The sequence below is a fragment of the Botryllus schlosseri genome, chromosome 16 (assembly GCF_051294905.1).
Source record: "Botryllus schlosseri isolate E-star chromosome 16, Bs_hap1, whole genome shotgun sequence".
Lineage (NCBI taxonomy): Eukaryota > Metazoa > Chordata > Ascidiacea > Stolidobranchia > Styelidae > Botryllus > Botryllus schlosseri.
The window spans coordinates 4808367-4821820 of record NC_137251.1 but is presented as its reverse complement, the minus strand read 5'-3'; the positions used below and the strand labels follow the sequence as shown (position 1 = coordinate 4821820).

Genomic DNA, 13454 nt, shown 5'->3' with positions numbered 1-13454 from the left:
ACGAAGGGGGCGACAGGGGGGCGAAAATGGCGAAGGGGGCGATGACGCGTCAAATCGGCTGACCTTTTTTTTTTTTTAGTCAACCCACGGAAATTTCGTTCCAAAAGAGTGTCAAATTAGACATTGATCCGAAAATTTGACCTTTTTTTTTTTTTTTGAAGAGCTTCTTGGAGGTACAGGACTTCAATATACAATTAAATAGTATATTCATATTGAAATGAACCCGAATATTTTCGGCTGACACTCGTCAGGGGTAATCGTCAGCAACTAGTAGAGAATTGGAAAGAACATTGTATATCAACAATCGTATCACACGTATCACACGATTGTTGATATACAATGTTCTTTCCAATTCTCTACTAGTTGCTGACGATTACCCCTGACGAGCGTCAGCCGAAAATATTCGGGTTCATTTCAATATGAATATACTATTTAATTTTTTTTTTTTAGTCAACCCGTTGGGCATACAGTTTGTATGCCCAATTTTCGGTACACAAAATTTGGGGGGCGATGATCGGTGTTGACCTTGAAAAGGGGGCGATGGGTCGAAAATGGTTGGGAACCACTGGTCTAGAACAGTGGTCGGAAACCTTTTTCGTCCAAAGAGCCATATTGACCCTATATTTTCCATTTTACCTCCCGAAGAGCCATACATGTCAATCAACTACTACATCACAATTGACAAATTATGTCGTCATAGTAGCGTAAATTCGACATCACTACATGGGATTCGTCATTTCCACCGTATTTACTCGGTAAAAACTCGTACTAATCATGCCGGTTGCCTAATTGCCTTATTTGAATTACGAGTATGCAAAACTTGAGCTACATAGATTTTTTGCAAGTAATATATATTTCAATTGTTTTGCACTGAGAGCAGTGGTCGGGCTGCGATTGGGGGGAGGGCGAGAATTCCGGAGGGGGGGGCTATGAGTATGTAATAGCAGTTTATTTCTCGCCGGAGATCAGACAGACAACATATATTTGAAAACCGCATTGTGATACAGGCGCTGCCATGTCTTCTATAGTCTCTTTGATCAACGTATGCATCATGCAATTCAAGATTTCGTATCGGCTACATCGAATTTGCGAGTGATATTAGTCGCCGGCGCGAGACAACCACTTAAATTTGCGGATTTTTGAAAAAGGGTCCGAGCCCCTAACCCTCAATACGTCACTGTATTAACCTATCAAAAACATGTTTATACTCCACAAGAATAATTTTACTTCTCGTACTGAAGATTTAATAACATGTTGCTGCAATATTGAAAAATTAAGCACAAAAATGAAAATTTCGCAAAGAGCCATATCTTAGGTCCAAAAGAGCCATATATGGGCTCGCGAGCCATAGGTTCCCGACCACTGGTCTAGAATGACAAAAAAATTCAGCGAGTAAAATAACACAAAATGGAATCGAATGCATATGATTCAAAACCAGACTGTCGAGCATGGTCAGAGGTACTTATAAAAATATTTCCGATATTGTTCACCATCTCATTTAATTCAAACAGGAAATTGATAGGTCGATTCCAATTTATTTCAATCAGAGTTAGAGACAGAATTTATTTATAATCACAAATAATTCAATGTTGAAATATAAATTTAGCATGGCACAAAATTATTTGATTGGATGTAGTACGAGAGATGCAGAACATTCAAGTATCTTGATAAAAAAGTAATATTAATATGGATATTAAGCTTATTATATAGCTACAAGAACATAAGGTGCTATAGTTCTATCATCACGCTGCATCCTTCTTTGACATAAGATTATGCGAAATGATATCGTAGAGACGATGTGAAATTCAAGTCGAGTGTCGCACTTGACATATTATTGTTGCTAATACACACTGTTACAATAATACAATAACTATATTGCTATGAAACTTATCTCCGATGTCAATATATCCAATCCATCCAAATATAGTCTACTACCATCTATACTTGACCACACTAATAATCTCAGAAAGTAAGTTATCAACATAGGTTATACTATACTATGGACTATGGTGATGGTGAGCCTACATAGTAGCCTAATTAAAATTGACAGCAGTCTGAAAACAACCATCTGAGAATATGGGCGCGTAAACAAAATTTACTAGAGCAGTCTAATACATAATAATAAAGGTACATAATTACCCCTGGCCCAGGGTGAGTTGTTGAAAAATTGACATATCATGATAGATGGAACATTCCATTAATTGAGCAATACACAGTGGGTCACTCATTTTACATTCAATGGTGATTCATAGTGCATGATATGATTATATTTCTGTATAGCTGACTTGACCCTTCGTTTTCTATAACATCTTCAATGATGACCAGCTTCACAGATCACGTTCACACCATGATATGGGGTGGAGTTGACCAGTTGGCATAGTCCAGAGCTACAGAATTCCATCAAGTCAGGATCGCACCTACGCATAAGGTTAAGGTGGATGTACCCGTGCCACTCACTATAAAATCAGTCAAATCTAAGCCTATATATAATTCTCCTCGGTATCTCGCTGCAGATTGAGAGGAATGCTATGACAAAAGCGATAATCTATCGACAATGCCTGAACCCGTGCAGATCTATCATTATGCTTTTTCAGAAATTACGCAGTCCGCCGGCCCGCGTAACATCAGAAAGATAAGCACCATTTATCGGCACCCATAAATGTACCGTACTTCCGGGAAAAGCCGGACGTGTTAATCACACCGTTGATAGCCCGCTAGTGAATTTATACTCAACAGCATTTTGAATTAGCCCACCATGAGCCCGTATTTACACCATTAGCTACATTGCGACGTAAATCTTCCGCAAGCGAGCGACCTTGGTCGAACGGAAGGAGGCTCAGTTAATCCCGACGACGATCCCCGCTATAGCTCGGCTTACGATCTCACCTAGTGCTGAAAAGTGCGACGAGCACGGCCCGTACAAAATAAGGGAACGCTTGGTGGCGTGCTGATTTCAGGAATCAATCATCAAGCTTTATTCATAGCCTCATGGGCGAAGTTCGTAGGCGAAGTTGATGTCAGATCATTACAGATAACTAACCTACGGATAGGTGCGAAACACGTTGCTGTACGCTTGGGCAATCGGATACGGCTACCAACATCTAGTCGCTTCGTAAACAGATACCCGTGCGCAAAATGTATCATAATCGACATTGGTATTGAACGAAATTAAGCTACACTGTCGCACTGGTTCGTAAATCACCCAGTGTTGGGATCAAGTCACTACCTTCCAGTCACGAGTCATTTCGAGTCATTGCCCATTTTGACTCGAGTCAAGTCAAGTTTTCGAAGGTGACTCGAGTTAAGTCAAGTCCCTCGAGTTTTGGAAAGGAAAAGAACGTAGTTTATTTTTGCCCTTGATGTTTTTACGGCATATACACTAGGCTTACCATACGTCCTCTTTCAAGAGGATTTGTCCGCTTTTTTGACTTTTTTGAAAGTGTCCTCGGAGGACGCCCTTTTGTCCTCTTTTTTGAGATTTTGTCCTCTTTTTTGAAAATTTAGGTCAGATTCAGAGCAAATTGCGAGTGATATGCCGCAAATTAGCATAGAAGTGAAGCACCAGTGGGTATTTCGGAGTGAAAAACGGTGAATTTAGCTCTGAGCGAAAAGATGACCTCTTTTTTTTTCTAGTCATCCACCCAGCAACGTGGAGAGAAAAACGGTATTTTGAGCTCTGAGCGGAAAAGATGACCTTTTTTTTGGTAAACCGATCACAAAGTGGGAAAAATTCACCGGTTTTTGAGAATTCTTCTCCGGTTTTGCATGTCTGAAATTTCTGAAAAAGTGTCCACTTTTTAGATTTCCAAAATATGGTAAGCCTAATATACACCGACTCATGATACACATACACACGATCTGCGCATATGCATACCATGAGTGCATGATGTGCATATGCCGATTGACAAGGAAGTGCAGATATAGCCTTTACGGCTTTCTAAGTCATGCACCACCCCTCCAATGCTATCCCAGTAATGCATGAGCGCCAGGCAGGGAAGCCATGGATGCCAGTGTTACTAATCAGGTCTTTGGTCTGACCCGGCCGGGAGTCGAACCCTCGACCTACCGATCAAGAAGCCGGACGCTTAACCATTACGCTATCTTGTCGGCTCGAGGTGACTCGAGTCAAGTCAAGTCACGAGTTAAGTCACATTTCAAGTCAAGTTGCCTTTTCGAAGTATGAGGCATGCTTATTGCTTACGTCATTGCATTTTGCTAGCTGTCTCAAATACAGATTGAGTGGTGTCATTGATTCTGAACCGATGAACGAATATAGAGTTAAATATACACGCAAGAAGGCGCTTATCGCTCACATATACGTATAAATGATAAACTACGTAAGTAATTGCATAGCCTCAGTTTATAGTTACCAGCCAAAATAGAGAATAGAGAAACGAATTGATAAGATGCAATACATTACCCATTTAGAAATTGACATGATATAAATCGAGCCTGCACCAATGGTTGAGTAGCCTACTATATAAACTATCTTCGAATTCAATTTCAATAAAACAAGAAGTTTGGTTTAAGGTAATAACAAAGACCAGAAATAGAAATTTGGCCATTAAATTACTTTACTATACTAGTTTACGACAGCGTAAGCTGTAAGCTTTGATTACTTCGTTAGGGCGGTCAATTTAATTGTGACAGCACAATGGAGGATCAGTAAAACACGCGATCAATGAATAATTGGTCGCTCTCACGGGTTACACCAGCGTTTCGCGAACAATCCGACCATATGCAAGATACAATGATTTTTATCGACATCGCTTGCTTGATGACTTCAAATTGAATCGAGAATTTTGCTTCGAGTCACGAGTTAATCCACATTTCTGATACGCCGAGTCAAGTCAAGTCGAGTCATTTTAGCAAAGTGACTCGAGTCAAGTCAAGTCACACGAAAAAGGTGACTCGAGTCATCCCAACACTACCCAGCAAACACAAAACCGTAAAAGGATCATCCGGGATCATCTCGATTAGGTTCTGATTTTCCAAGTGTCGAGGGAATGTCTAAAATACGTAGTAGGATGGTCTTGTGGTTATATTCAATCAGAATAAATTCATACTCGGTGTTGTTCCATCTCATGCATTAGGCTTCGTTATATCCGGTAGTTAACCTAATAATGCAAATTTTCTATCTCTCGCTGGTATGACTAAAATACGTAGAAAGGATGACTTTGACGGTACATTCAATCACGATGAATTCCTATCCGGTTTTGTTCGATTTCATGCGGTACCTTCGTTCTATCCATTAGAAAACAATGTTCTCCCTTCGTTGTATTGCGTGAGGATGTCACCGGTGTTGTATATTCGTGTTGTTGCTCTAAGGTCGAACAGTTTTGTTTTCTTCTTATATATATGATCTTCATTATATATATATTCGCTCTTTCGGTAATCTCGCATGTTTAACGAGTATGGCTAATAGTTTTATTCAGAGAATAACTAAATAAGTGAGATGTTGTACGTTTAGGAATATGATTATCGATGCGTGACTTCTAGAATATTTCGGCGATTCAAATTTTACGTCATCGCGCCGGACAAAGATTTGACGCGCAACAGGTCGCAGCCAGGCATAGTTCGCTCTTTCTGTATGGTAAATGCCGTAAATATATAGGAATTGTGACTGACTGAGGTAGCGGGTTAAAGGTATATACGCAGTAGCATATAGCTTATGGGGTATTTCGAATTGCCTGTAGTATATGACGCCTAGAGCTGTTTGACTTTCTGCAAAACAGGTGTAGGCAACTATAGAAAAGTTTCAGATTTTCCAGGCTAGAATTAGCTAAACCGTTTTTTCCGAATTAGATTACAATTATATTGCTGGCATTTCGCTCTAATTTAGTGAAATTAGACCACTATAATTATCTAGTTGTCCAAGTCGCTTCAAACATCTGAATTACCGGTACCTATACCTACGGTATATCATAATATTTATGCTTGAATTTTCTAGGTATATAAGTCATATAGATATACATACCTGTAGAACACTGATTCGTGATTTTATAAAAGTTGGTGCAAGAATGGACATTTTCAACTTGATGTTGATTAATGGAGCAAAATTTGCTATTTGAGTGCAATTATACCTCGAATCCAGTGACAAAATTATTAATCGTTGAAACCAAACGCAGCTGGTTTATGTTGGCCCAGAGAATTTGGCTAGCCAGACCATAGTAATAGAATATGGTCACAGTAAGATAATATTTTGGGCTAATTTACATGAACTTTCCAACATTTGATTTCATATGTCCGCTAAAACAGTTGTTATTCTGCTTTCGAATAAGACCTAAATTGCTGATTTCAATGGTAACTGTGTTTGTCAAAGGCTGTAAAGGTAATTTCTTTTCCATGTTAGATGTTTGTTTGTTTGTTTGTGGTGTTCATGGTGGTGGTTCGACTACACTGGTCATTTTACACCAGGCCGGTTCTTATTATTATCATTCCGTATCTGCCCGATTACCAGTGAACTCGGCACTTAGTGAATTCGGCCGCACAAACTCGGCACTTGGTTAATTCGGCCGTGGTAGATCTCGTAGCGGTACCGGTCACCATGATTGGTTACTGGAATGTTTGCCGGTGAACTTGGCACTTTGAGTGGTTGTCAATGTTGTACGGGGGTTAGGGCATGCGTAGATCACACAGTCACGGCGTGATTAGATCACAGATTGCGTAATCGCGGGAAATAACGCGACTCTCTTCACTTGGTGAACTCGGCCCTTGGAGGAATTGGCACTAGAACACCTTCGCATTAGAAATGCATTTAATATGAATGAACAGTATCAAAAAGGAAATTTAAACGTGTCGTGGCTCGCGGTTGATCTCGTAATCTTAGGATCCTTCAACCCTGTTATCGAGACACCCTAACCCCAGAGTGGAATCGTCTCTCTAAAGGCAAAAAATAATTTATTTTGACTTGATCATGCGAAACATTTGTTGATGAGGAACACTGGCTTGTCGTGATCGATAAACGAAGAAGCGCCGCTTGATCTTCCACAGTTTCGATCTCACATACAACGCCAAGATCCATCTTCTCAAAACTTACACGACACAGGCCCGTCACTCACGCCATCGATTCCAAGCAGACCGCGCGTGGTCGGAATATGAGCGCTGCGTTATTTCCCGCGGCTACGCAATCCGTGATCTAATCACGCCGTGACTGCGTGATCTACGGATGCCCTGACCTCCTTACAAGATTGACGAATCACTTGATAATACTATTATTAGTTTAATAATTCATATTAATAGCTGTTAATACACTTCATTACACAATTTCCCGAGGGCCGAATTCACCAAGTGCCGAGTTCATCGGCAACCATCTGCCCACTTATAGCACGGCCCACTCCTAGGCTTTTTAAGACATGGCTATGCGGATCAGATGGCGAGGAGGAGCCTAGATAAACGGCCAACACTTCGGTAGGAATTATGGAGTCGACGTGTCAGGCTCGAACCCGCAATTCATTGGTGTTTAGCTATAATGGAGGGTACCCCTACGTTACCTCGCCATACCTTGTAAAATGGGACCGTAGCATTTGGCATTTCGTGTGGCGATTGACTTTTGTGTGGAAAATTGTGTTCGTTTTAGAAATTATCCGAAACTTTTATTCCGCCATAGATTGGATATGATAAAACGAAGCCACTCACCACAAAGGAGGATTTAAAGAAGTTTGATGACATATTGAATGAAAGCAAAAGCCTTTGCAAGAGATGTGGTATGTTGAATCTGTTTTTTTATTTTCAAATGCTTGCCGATAGCAGACGGTATATACGAACGTAAGATGTGGAAGCTATCAAGGTGTTATGTTTATTATTTTTAGAAATTCAGTCAGTCAAAGTGGACGATCGTATTGCTTGGATTATATTTAGGCTTATTTTGGCATCTTTGTGATGCAACTCTGAACGTGGACGGCCATGAACAGTCAACTAATTCTGTTCCTATATTGACATATCAGACATTTGCACTCGTACCGTTGGCGGCGACAATATTGGTCAGTCAGCAAAAAGCATCATGAAGAAGGTTGCCAGTCTGGTGAAATTATAGCAGAGTCGGAAAGAATGGGAAATACGCTTTCATCAACCTCCATTTGAACAAGATCACATATAGTAAGAGACATTCATGATATGCTGCAAATGTCACTGTGAAGAGCTTCGTGGAGGTACAGAACTTCAATATACAATTAAATAGTATATTCATATTGAAATGAACCCGAATATTTTCGGCTGACACTCGTCAGGGGTAATCGTCAGCAACTAGTAGAGAATTGGAAAGAACATTGTATATCAACAATCGTATCACAAAATGTGACGTCACCAGCAAGAAATTTCGAATGAGAGAGCGTTCAATGTACTATTTTTAGGTGATACACGAACTCTGTCTAAACTCTGTCAACAAAAGGAGTTCGTGTATCACCTAAAAATAGTACATTGAACGCTCTCTCATTCGAAATTTCTTGCTGGTGACGTCACATTTTGTGATACGATTGTTGATATACAATGTTCTTTCCAATTCTCTACTAGTTGCTGACGATTACCCCTGACGAGTGTCAGCCGAAAATATTCGGGTTCATTTCAATATGAATATACTATTTAAATGTCACTGTGTTCTTTGTCTAGTCACCCCACTCATGTAACTATTGAGGCTTCATGCCAGGGTTGTAACCAAGTCACAAGGCTCCGAGTCGCAAGTCAATCTCACTTTTATAGTTTTGACTCGAGTCATTTTCAATTCACCACCGAGTCAAGTCCGAGTCCAAGTCAGCGAGCAGAGGGCCGAGTCCGAGTTATGGTATTATGACTCGAGCCAGAGTCATTGTGTTAGCTGCTCAGTTTCCAATTTAAGTCTTGTTAAACCAACTTTTTATATATTTTTTGTGATATCGAGTGGGTCGCATTTATAATATACGCATTTTCCTTACTTTTAGCAGTTTCTGGCCGCATTTTCAAATACCAGTATCAATAGACGAAATCCCAATAGCGATTTGCTGTACTATTCTTTGAAATAATCATGAGATGTCGGTCTTGGCCGTCTGAGTCTCAAGTCATGCGCAATGAGTCGAGTCATATCAGTACTTTGAGAAGATGACCTGAGTCAAGTCGAGTCAACAGAAAATCCTGACTCGAGTCTTACAACCCTGCTTCATGCAATGAGCATTTACTTTGAAGATAAATAGTAATTAAATAACTGGTTGGTGGTACAAAATTTTAATACTGCTTTCAAAAGTACCTTCATGATAAACGTTATTGAAACCTAAAGAACTTTTCGCGTGCCTATTAAAGAGCTACCGGCACGATAAAGGAAGCAAAACAGAGTTGAATTCAAAACCAGATGGAGAATTATGACGCATTAATGTCGAATTTAGAAATAACATCAATGGAGCCAGAACACAGCAACAATGCAGTGCATAACAACGGTTGCGTAAAACAGTATGACAGCGTGACACAATTCTTTATTTATTTATTATAGTGGTGCCCACCGTAAATACTATTTTATTAAAATCCGAATTTTTCGATGGCAATAACTCCGCTTCCACTTGTTTGAATCGAACCAAATTTGATGAACATCGTTTCTATACATAACCTAACACTTTCATGGGGTGAACAGAAAATTTTCAAATTTTTTTTCATTTATTTTTACATAATAAATAGAAACTTTCTTTTCCTGTAGCAATGCGGCTACTGGTTGGAATTGAACCAAATTTGGTGTGTAGGCTTGAATTAGGTAACCTAACAATTTTATCAAGTAGCCAGAACGATTTGAGAAAAAAGTCATTTTTTAAGAGCCCTAATGTCCATGTCAGAGAAACGTTTTAGGGTAGGCCTACTCACATGTCTCGCAGCATTCTCTACGTAATTGTCAATTGCGATATAAACTGTTCGCTTGTATTGGTTAAGCCATCCAACTTCGAATTGTAAAATGTTGGGAGTCTTGATATCAAATTTTTGAAAGGTGCACTTTGAGAAGATTTCGGAATCTGTCAAATTATACAAAAAAATTTAGCAAATTCTTTGACATATTTCATCCATTTGGGACTCGATCAACGTAAAAGAATTAGTAATTATTTTATACAATATATTGTATTTGTAGTTGAAGTATAGTAATAATTCTTATGGTTACCGCACTTGTAACGATTCACGGCCATAACTGGAATAATTAGAATGATGTAACTTTCAAATTGTCATGCATTTTGCAACAACATTGTTCTCAATTTTCAAGGTGCTGACCATTGGAGGAAGAATCACCCTTAAGCCGGGAATTCACGATCCGGAAACGCGGCCGACTGTTTCTCTCCTCAAGAGGAAGGAAGAGAAAAAGGGAGCAGAAATAGCATGAGTGTGACAAGTCGCGTCCATTCGCTTTAATGCGTATTTCCATCCGCGAAGCGCGAAGTAGTAGGTGGGAAAACTAATGGGCGTTTGGTTAGCGCTTTATAAGGTTGACTCCAGCGCTGTATTTGCTAAATGTTGCGGTGAAATAGGGGTGGTGTCATTTGGTATCAATATTGACTATTAAAAGACCATTTGTTAGTGGTCATGGATTTGTTCGGCCAGTATGCAGTAATTTCTGATGGTCACTTCCCGGGCTTCTGTTCTCTAACCCCTCATGATTGTTATTCTGCTTCTAGTAAGACTGTCGATTCTAATGTTTTATCGTATCATTTGTCGGAGGTTTCGCTCGCCTTTTTTACAACGTTTTGCTCTCTGCTAGGTCAATTACTGGCTGAGTATCACTACAGCCTAAGAAACTGCACTAATTCTCATTTTAATGTCTTGCTGGTTATCTTGCTGTCAATTCTAATAATTTGTTAATGTCTATACCAGTGCCGCCACTCAAATGTTTTGTTCTCTGTACACAATATTGTTAGGTCTTCAGCTTTCCGGGCAGAGTATCATTCCACTTTCTAGACTTGAGTATATATCTCTCCAACTAGCTGCCAAATAACTGACTCATTTGGATTGTTGAATTGATCATTTTTGACAGAATGTGAAGAAATTTTAGTCAAGAATTCTTTTTGTGTTAGTGGCTGTTTTCAAAGATTGCTGAAGTAGTCATCGTTGATGTTGATAATCAAGTAGAAGTGGCGATTGAAGTCAGTTCTCTAGTCATATAATAATAAAAAATATAATAATAAAAACTTGAAAACTTGAGTGGAAATAGTCCAGAATCAAATCCATTTTAGTAAGTATGGGTGAAAAAAATGTAGGAGTCATTCGTTACTCGCTACCTCTGCCATTTTCGCAGTACGAATGTCTTGGCTAATAATCGTCATTTTCATTTTATTTCTACAGGGTGTTGAAAAGAAAACGCCAGAGGGATTATCATCATCAGACGATGAAACCTTCTGATTACTGACTGTTCTCATAGTTTCATTCATTGCTACTTGGCCCTACAAGTAATTTCGTTTGTTTCATTTTTTACACCGGCATTATTTACTTGCCAATTCGTTTTGAATTAAATTACCGCAAATGTGATTAATATGTAGTAGATAATGTGGTGTGTGTGTGTGTGTACGCAGCCGTGATCAGGTTATGCCCAGTGGTAGAAAACAGGTTTTTATATCAGGATCTTCTTCTAATGTAGGATCTACATTCTACTCACCATGTTTAAAGGCTGTAGCATCTGCGTAATATTTACATTATTGAAGGACATGGAAAAGACGTTGAATTGAGTCGACACAAAATCCCCCTTTCTACGACCTGCCGAGATCTAATATCTACTATATCGGCTCGGCTTTTCTACATCTTTGGTCTGTACTGTGTTTACTGGGTAATCACCCTATGGCGGCCCAAGACAGTCCTTTTGGAGACCTGTCAGAGTGATGGCACGACCTTGCTTTGAAATAAACACTTTGTAGTTCCATTGTGCCCCCAAACAGTTTTCTGGTTACGTCACTGTACGAGAAGTTTTTTCGTCTACTTTGGCTCGCGTCTTTTATGCATATTAAAATCAGGAATATAATTTTGTATATTCGGATCAAGGATATATATACGGGATGGAACACTTGAATTTGGGGTCAGAACTAGGGGTCGGCAACTGAAAACGGGTCACTATAGGCCACTTTTTAAATTTCGTGAAGGCGGCGGGCTGCAAGAATGCACTATCGAGACAAAATATAGGCCCCACAGTTTAGCAGACACGCTTTTAAAACTTTACGTCAGTACAAAGCTGTGTTCTCTAGCATGGATGACGGGCATTAGTTACCAAAATAAAAGGAATAAGAAAGAAATGCCAAAATCATAAATTTTATTTTGAATACTAGCCAGGACCATACAACCTAACATCGACCTCGGCCTCCGCCACATGCCACCTCATTTTGTCGCTTATTGTGTCTTATATTCTCTACATTACTTTTCATTCTGTGTGCATGCCTCTTCTTTACTTCGCCTAGGGCCTAGGCTAAGGTGGGTGTCTGATCTGAAGGCTCCAAGTTGTTTCGAAACCTCCCTCTCTTTCCATTGAATCGCAGTCTTGTGATGTTTTGAAATGATGAAAATATTATTAAACTGATTGATTGAATTGAATTGTGAACTATATGAGCTGCGCACGATAGCTGACAACGCTTTTTCAGCGACTTGGGCTAAACGAGGCACGGTATTAGCTATGTCCTCCTGAAGCTTGACCTTGTGGGAAGCACTAGCCATTTTTCAAGTGTCTCGGTCTTGGCAGTGTCTGGTCCACATTGCACGTCAATGAAATGTGCCCAATTTGTCCACACAACTCAGCTGATCCTCCCGCGACGGAACGCTGTTGCCATTGTTATGGAGATTGGCATTGGGACGCAACAATGCTGTCTGGCGAAACGAGAGAGTAGCTCAAGAGAAAAAGAGCCAGACAGCATTGTTAAGCATTGTTGCATCCCAATGCCAATCTCCATAACAATGAAAAATTCGAGGCTGATTGTGGGAGTTCCATCCAGGGCCACGAGCGGAATAAAATTTATATTTTCGTAATCAGTGCAGAGTCAACTTTCGATTGATACCCGTTTTACCAAATTTAATGCTCGGCAAGCCGGTCAAAATGACCGTCAAATTGCCTGTAGCCAAATGGAAATTGTGACGTGATACAATTTCTCTGAGGCATGAGATTTGCCTGTGTCGACACCATATAGGACACTATGATTTTACGGAAGTGCGATCACTAGTGTAGCAGACCGCTGGTCCTTAACGTAACCTAGATAACTCCAGGTATCTGTTACGAGGGAACTACATACTTTGCTCGTAATACTAGGATTACCATGTGACCCGCATACGATTGCACTATATCCTGGCTCGTAACCTCTTGTCTCGTATGCCCTAGTTATAATCCTTTTGCTTAGTACGCAATATTATTTACTTCGCTATCTTGCCGCGCATTGCGCAAGTCTACCCTTTTTCGTATCGCTCGGGTATAAACACCCGATCTCTTTCGAATATCATGAGACTCATTTTACTACGCTACCTGACGCACGTCTCTCTACTGCAAT

At 39.9% G+C, this 13454-nt stretch overlaps 2 long non-coding RNA genes across 4 annotated transcripts; one reads left to right on the top strand and one right to left on the bottom strand.

The window, feature by feature from the left end:
- Nucleotides 1–828: 828 nt before the first annotated feature.
- LOC145458379 (uncharacterized) lies at nt 829–2882 on the bottom strand. The gene is made up of 2 exons (XR_013921125.1): nt 1006–2882; nt 829–954 (listed from the first exon to the last, which is right to left on the bottom strand). It is a non-coding gene; the product is annotated as an uncharacterized LOC145458379 (long non-coding RNA).
- A 3291-nt stretch (nt 2883–6173) lies between these two features.
- On the top strand, nt 6174–11463 carry LOC145458377 (uncharacterized). Of its 3 annotated transcripts, none has more exons than XR_013921122.1 (4): nt 6174–7706; nt 7947–8097; nt 10208–10380; nt 11281–11463. It is a non-coding gene; the product is annotated as an uncharacterized LOC145458377 (long non-coding RNA). The 3 variants fall into 3 exon arrangements; XR_013921121.1 differs by having other exon boundaries at nt 6175–7706; nt 10208–10387; XR_013921120.1 differs by lacking the exon at nt 11281–11463 and having other exon boundaries at nt 6235–7706; nt 10208–10459.
- Nucleotides 11464–13454: the final 1991 nt, after the last annotated feature.